Below are 6,569 nucleotides of genomic sequence, written 5' to 3'. Positions count from 1 at the left end.
AACTCCCCTCCGCCTCTCGGGAGGGGGCGGGAAAGGCAGCGGCGGGGCTGGTGACTCAGTGCTACCGGCGTGGCCTTGGGCGCGAGTGTGGGTGTGAGCGCGGCGGAGGGCGGTGCCGCGGCGGCGGGGGCTGGTCGGGCCGGGCCGGGCCGGGCCGGGCCGCCCCCGCCTGCGCGCCCTCCCGCGGGCCGCCCCGCCCCACCCCACCCTGCCCCGCCGCGCAGTTGCTACCCGGCGTCTGTGGGGACGGGTAGGGTCGTGCTGCTGCCGCGTGAGTGGTCTCGGCGAGAGTGGGAAACTTTAGGGTGCGGGAGGGCACCGGGTCCCGCCGCCTCCCTCCCTCCCTTCCTGCCGCCCGCTAGCCTTTTCGGCTGCGTGGCGTGGCGTGGCGGGCGCGGGGTCCGGGGTGGTGTCGGGGAGGGGCGAGGCGGGTGCGTGTCCCTCCGGCCTCCGCTGTCCCTGTGTGAGGTCCCTCCCGCGCTTGTGCGCGCAGGGCTGGGTGGGCTGGGCCCCGGGTTGCCTCCTGCCCAGTTACCCCCCAAATTCCCTGGTTGTGCCTGCATCCCCTATGCCTCTCTGGCAAATTCCTGGCTGTGCCTCTATCCTCAGGCTGCACCCGCATCCCTGGTCCCTGTCCCCGGCTGCACCCCGCTGTGCCTTCCCCCCAAACCCTCTGGCTGAGCCTCGCAGTCCCTGTCTCCCCAAACCCCTGGCTGTGCCCACATCTGTCTCCCAAACCCCTGTTTGTGCCCCACTGTGTCTTTCCCCCAAACTCTGGCTGCACCCTGTGATCCATGTCTCCCCAAAACCCTGTCAGTGACTTGCTGTGCCTTCACCCCCAAACCCTCTGTCTGCACCCCACAGTGCCTATTCCCCCAGACCCCTTGGCTGCACCTCACACCTTGCAGTGCCTGGCCCCCACACCCCGCGGTGTCTATCCCCTTAAACCCTCTGACTGTTCCCCACACTGCCTGTCCCTCTAAGCCCTCTGGCTATGCCCCACATGCACTGAGCTCATCTTCCTGTCTTGAAGAACAAGTCACACCAAGGATGAGGCATGGGGATGGCCTCTGCCTTGCACAGGAGGCTGCATCAGGGATTTTATTCTTGAAAAATGTCTTTTCCCCTACCTGCACCCCAGAGAGAAGAGTGGTCCCAGATGTCAAAAGATGAAGGCCTCTTTCTCTGCAGGGGCAAAGGTTGGAGGCAGCCAGGGGAGAGGTGTGGCCCATGTGGTTAAGATGATGATATTAAAATGTAGGGCTGGAGGGATGATGTCTAGTCAGGTGTTGTCTAGCAAGTTGAAAGTGGGGCAGTTGTCTGGCTTGCTGCCTTCCTCCTCCTCGGAGACAGGTCTCCTCTGCTGCTGCGCATGGTGGGTCTGTCCCCAAGGACTGGCAGCAGGAGCAGCGAGACCGTGAGCTGAGGAAGCAGGTGCGTGCCAGAGCATGTGGCTCACGAGGCTGCATTGGGCCAATCTCTTGGACTTGCCCTTTGCAACCATGGATGTTGCATGTGTTGTTTGAGCGTTGTAAGTACGTTGCTACTTAATTTGTAAATACATTGTAAGTATGTTGATACTTTGGTTGGGTTTTGGGCCTCACTGCTGCTAGGATAGAATTGGGTGATGCTTGAAAAGGTGTAGTGAGGCTGCAGACCAACTCTTACTGATTTCTTTGCTTGCTTGTGTAGGAAATCAAGATAAGTTAACTAAAGCTGTTCAGACAAATCAGAAACCTTATAGCTGTGTATGGATACCCTCTTCCTTACTCTATTGTAACTCAGTCCTTCCTAGACCCGCGTGTAGGTCTGTACTGAACGTTGCCATGTGGGAGAAGTTTGAACAAGTTTTTCTGGTTGTTGGGAGCAGCCTGGGAACTGCACGCTGCCTGACTTACTCTGCTGCTCAGCATCTGGGGTGCTGTCTGGGAAGCATTCGGGCTGCCTTGGGTAAAGGTAGCATTGTTGTTTATCGACACGGCATTAGGCAGTGTGGACATACCCTGAAAATGCTTCACTGAGGAATGGGTGCGCTTGTACTTACATGTTTGCTTGAAGAAAAAGTACAAAGATCTAGGATATGAAACCCTAGCCAAACGTAAGCTTAAAGTCTTCCTAGGCAGCACCTTTGTTGCAAGTGCGGGGAATAATGCAGCTTTATGGTATTTCATTATAATGTGTCAATCAACTTTCTGTTAAATAGTATTTATTTACCAGTAGAGTGAGGCAGGTTATGGTACAGGAAGCAATATTCATGGAATGTGTTGGGAAAGATGCCATGGCATTAGTCAAATAATACATGCCAAATAGAATTTGACTAGTTATGAAGCTCACTGAATACCATGAAATACCTATCAACTAATTACATACCAGTAAAAGAACTAATCAGGTACATTTCTGTATCCTGACGTGACACAACTTGATGGCCTTTGCTGAGTGTGCTCCCCTTGCCATGCTGTACCCTTCCTGGCTTTGTTTCACTCTGCTGCAAAAAAACGGGAAACTTTTTTTTTTTCTACCTTGTAGAGGGGTGAGGAGGGACAGGCACGGGAGGCGTGTGCAGTGAGGGAAGTGGGAGGATGTCACCTCTGTGCTGTGTTCAGGTGCAGGAAGTGGAAGGGAGCCGGGATCCCTTCCTGGACCTTTGATAGCTGTTTGTTGAAATCATGTTTGTTTGTCGTATTCTGGATCTAGTTTTGCAGACTTCAGGTGGCATCTCTCCCTCCCTGACACCTCTCTGCCCCAGTATTGCTGTCGGAGGCTGCTGCCCTGTAATTCTCCTGGTGAAGGCTGGTGCAAGCTCCCTGGTCTGCCCCAGCTGAAATGAGATAGTTTAGCTCCCAACTGTGGGTTAAACTAATCTGACTTGCTTTGTCTGAAGTGGATTAAGGACAATTTGTAAACTATGGATAGTAGAGCTATGGCACATAGGCAAGGATGAATAGATAGGGTGGTGTCATCTTCAGTGGCACAGCATGATTTTATAAAAATCATGGGGAACTACAGGCCGGTCAGCCTGACCTTGGTGCCGGGGAAGATCATGGAGCGGTTGGTTTTGAGGGTGCTCACGAGCCATGTGCGGGACAACCAGGGGATCAGGCCCAGCCAGCACGGGTTCATGGAAGGCAGGTCCTGCTTGACCAACCTGATCTCCTTCTATGACCAGGTGACCTGCCTCGTGGATGAGGGAAAGGCTGTGGATGTGGTCTACCTGGACTTCAGTAAAGCCTTTGACACTGTCTCCCACAGCATTCTCCTGGAGAATCTGGCGGCTCACGGCCTAGACAGGTACACTCTTCGCTGGGTAAAAAACTGGCTGGACAGCCGAGCCCAGAGAGTTGTGGTGAATGGAGTTAAATCCAGTTGGCGGCCGGTCACGAGCGGTGTTCCCCATGGCTCAGTTTTGGGGCCGGTCCTGTTCAATATCTTTATCAACGATCTGGACGAGGGGATCGAGTGCTCCCTCAGTAAGTTTGCAGATGACACCAAGTTGGGCGGGAGTGTTGATCTGCTCGAGGGTAGGAAGGCTCTGCAGAGGGACCTGGACAGGCTGGATCGATGGGCCGAGGCCAATTGTATGAGATTCAACAAGGCCAAGTGCCGGGTCCTGCACTTGGGCCACAACAACCCCATGCAATGCTACAGGCTTGGGGAAGAGTGGCTGGAAAGCTGCCCAGAGGAAAAGGACCTGGGGGTGCTGGTTGACAGCCGACTGAACATGAGCCGGCAGTGTGCTCAGGTGGCCAAGAAGGCCAATGGCATCCTGGCCTGTATCAGGAATAGTGTGGCCAGCAGGAGTAGGGAGGTGATCGTGCCCCTGTACTCGGCACTGGTGAGGCCGCACCTCGAATACTGTGTTCCGTTTTGGGCCCCTCACTACAAGAAGGACATGGAGGTGCTGGAGCGTGTCCAGAGGAGGGCAACGAAGCTGGTGAAGGGCCTGGAGCACAAGCCTTATGAGGAGCGGCTGAGGGAACTGGGGTTGTTTAGCCTGGAGAAGAGGAGGCTGAGGGGAGACCTCATCGCGCTCTACAACTACCTGAAGGGAGGTTGTAGCGAGGTGGGTGTTGGTCTCTTCTCCCAAGTAACTAGCGATAGGACGAGAGAAAATGGCCTCAAGTTGCACCAAGGGAGGTTTAGATTGGACATTAGGAGAAATTTCTTTACTGAAAGAGTGGTCAGGCCTTGGAACAGGCTGCCCAGGGAAGTGGTTGAGTCACCATCCCTGGAGGTATTTAAAAGACGTGTAGATGAGGCCCTAAGGGACATGGTTTAGTGGACATGGTGTGTTGGGTTGATGGTTGGACACGATGATCTTGGAGGTCTTTTCCAACCTGTATGATTCTATGATTTTATAGCCCAACTTTAATACTGATTTCAGACTAGTGGATGTCTGAAGCTTTAAGCGATTCCCCAAATCCTAGGTAGCTGAAAAGGAAGAAATACTCCATTCCTCCCACTATTACTCTGTCCCTCACAGCAGCTTTTCACTGTTCTGGTTTTCTTTCCTGAAGTCACAGCAGGTGACACACACATGCAGGTGCAGTTTTTCATTGGTTTCCCCGTTGCCCAAGTTTGAAAACTGACAGATTTGATTACATTTTTCTCTATTGCAATTTATGGATGCTTCAAACAGCAGTTCTGGTAGGCCTTTCTGAGTATTTAGGAGGAAGCTGTTCTGTGCTTGGAAGCCACCCCTGAGGCAGAAAGGGATGGGAGCTAAGTACTGGGAAACTCAAACAGAGGCTATTCAAACACTAAGAATAATTGTTGCCATAAAAAAGATTTAAAGTATGTCACAAAAGTTTCACGGTTGTTTTAGTTTTAATTTTAGGAGCTTTCTGCTCACTTAAAATTACTTTAAATGTTATTTAAAAGCGGGGTAGTTACTCTGCATTGTTGTACAGTGCTAGCAAGCAGGTCCCATGTGCTTGCCCAAGGGCCTCCCTCCAGTATCCAGGCTCAGTGCTGCATCTACAGGGGGCAAATGCAGCCTAAATGGTGAAAAGTAAATCTTTTACTACTTGAAAATATCAGATTATTAGAACAAAAACATAACATTAACAAAATAAAGAATTCATTTTGTAAGCCTGATTGTACTTTTTTACATTTTTTTTTTTAAAGGCAAGAAAATGAAAGCCAGAGGGTCATGCAGTACAGTTTTATTTTCTGTAGCCTGTTGTCACGTGTTCAATTTAAAAGAAGTTTTGAAAAGTTGCAAATTTTTCTATCCTTCTGATACTTAGTTGAAATCCAAAAAGTAATAGAAATTATTTCAGCTGAAATTAAATATGTAAGTTTACTCTGATGAGAGACACCAGAGCAACTCGGATGTCTCTTTTTTTTACCTGTCTTTGGTTTCAGTGTTTAATGCTGACCATTGAACTGGAAATGTTGAATGGTGTGTGTGTGGCTTGTTTGTTTGGGGTTTTTTTTGTCTTTTTTTTTTTTTTTTCTAAAATCATGCAGTAAAATGCTTTCCATGTGTGTCTGTTGATGTATGTCTTGATTTTTTTTTTTTAATTATTTTTTTCTGCATGTATTTTGCTATTTATGTTCTGTCTGCTTATGATGGTCACACAAAATGTTTTATCACTGAAGATGTTGACTAGAAAAGACCTATAAGTAGTTCAGAAATTGAGTAATGTGAGAAGAATACACAGTTTAGAGCAGCACAGGTGTAAAAGTGTCTTGGTTGTTATCTTGGTACCAGATGAGAATCCGAGGAACTGAATTTCAGTAGCATTTTTAACTTTGAATCCTGAGCTACCACACAAATCTCTTAAAAACTACTTGTAAAGCCTATCCATCCCAAAGCAAGCTCTGGGTTCCACCTGCAGAGTGGCACAGGTGTCACAAGGAGGACAAATTTGTGTGTCAATAAATAAACTCTATGAATCATCTTATTTGCTGGGAGCAATGGTATTCAGATTGCCCCTCTTAACTGTGTCAGGGCTGTGTTACTCATCACAATAAAAGCAGTGAAGGCTGACTCTTATCTCCACTCCCCTCATGATACCAACTTTGGCTGATGTAGTTTCACCAGAATTTCTTTTATCCTGAGTGCTTTTGCCCTTGTGTCACCTTTCTTTTATGCTGGTATAACCCTTGGTGAAGTCCAGTGCTGAAGTGCACTGAGGAACTGGTCTGGGTTAAAAATACCCTTTCCTTTTCTGTGGGACTGTCTCCCGCACCTCGGATCTGTTTCCTAATCCGTTTTATTATGCAGCCAGAATAACAGTTGTTCCAGTACAAGTCAAGGGTGATGTGGGAGCAGGTATGAGTAATGGGGAGAGAGGTTGATTAAAATGACACTGGTACCATTAAAAGCGCTCTTATAATTGCAAACTTACCCTGTAAACAGTCAGACTTGCTCTGCTCGAGCAGGCTATACTCAAGAGAAGCTGCTTGTAGCAGCTTTATGAATTCCTACGTGCTGCCTGTGTATGTTTAATTGTATTAATTACTTAAATTCAGGTATATTGCAATTGCAATTGAATACTTTAATGTATTTTACAGTGTTTGCATTTATAACATCCACTACAATCCTTTTTTTATTTGCTTAGATG

At 49.0% G+C, this 6,569-nt stretch overlaps 1 protein-coding gene across 1 annotated transcript in view; it reads left to right on the top strand.

Moving 5' to 3' along the window:
* The first annotated feature begins 238 nt into the window (after positions 1 to 238).
* LOC142074876 (very long chain fatty acid elongase 7-like) overlaps positions 239 to 6,569 on the top strand; it is a 40,030-nt gene continuing 33,699 nt past the window's right edge. Inside the window, exon 1 of the mRNA XM_075135799.1 lies at positions 239 to 271. The gene's annotated coding sequence lies outside the window, so the exon portion shown is untranslated. The remainder of the gene's footprint in view (positions 272 to 6,569) is intronic.

This window comes from Calonectris borealis, chromosome W (genome assembly GCF_964195595.1).
Source record: "Calonectris borealis chromosome W, bCalBor7.hap1.2, whole genome shotgun sequence".
NCBI classification, from domain to species: Eukaryota; Metazoa; Chordata; class Aves; order Procellariiformes; family Procellariidae; genus Calonectris; species Calonectris borealis.
The sequence above is the reverse complement of the archived record's forward strand: the minus strand, read 5'-3'. Positions and strand labels throughout refer to the sequence as shown.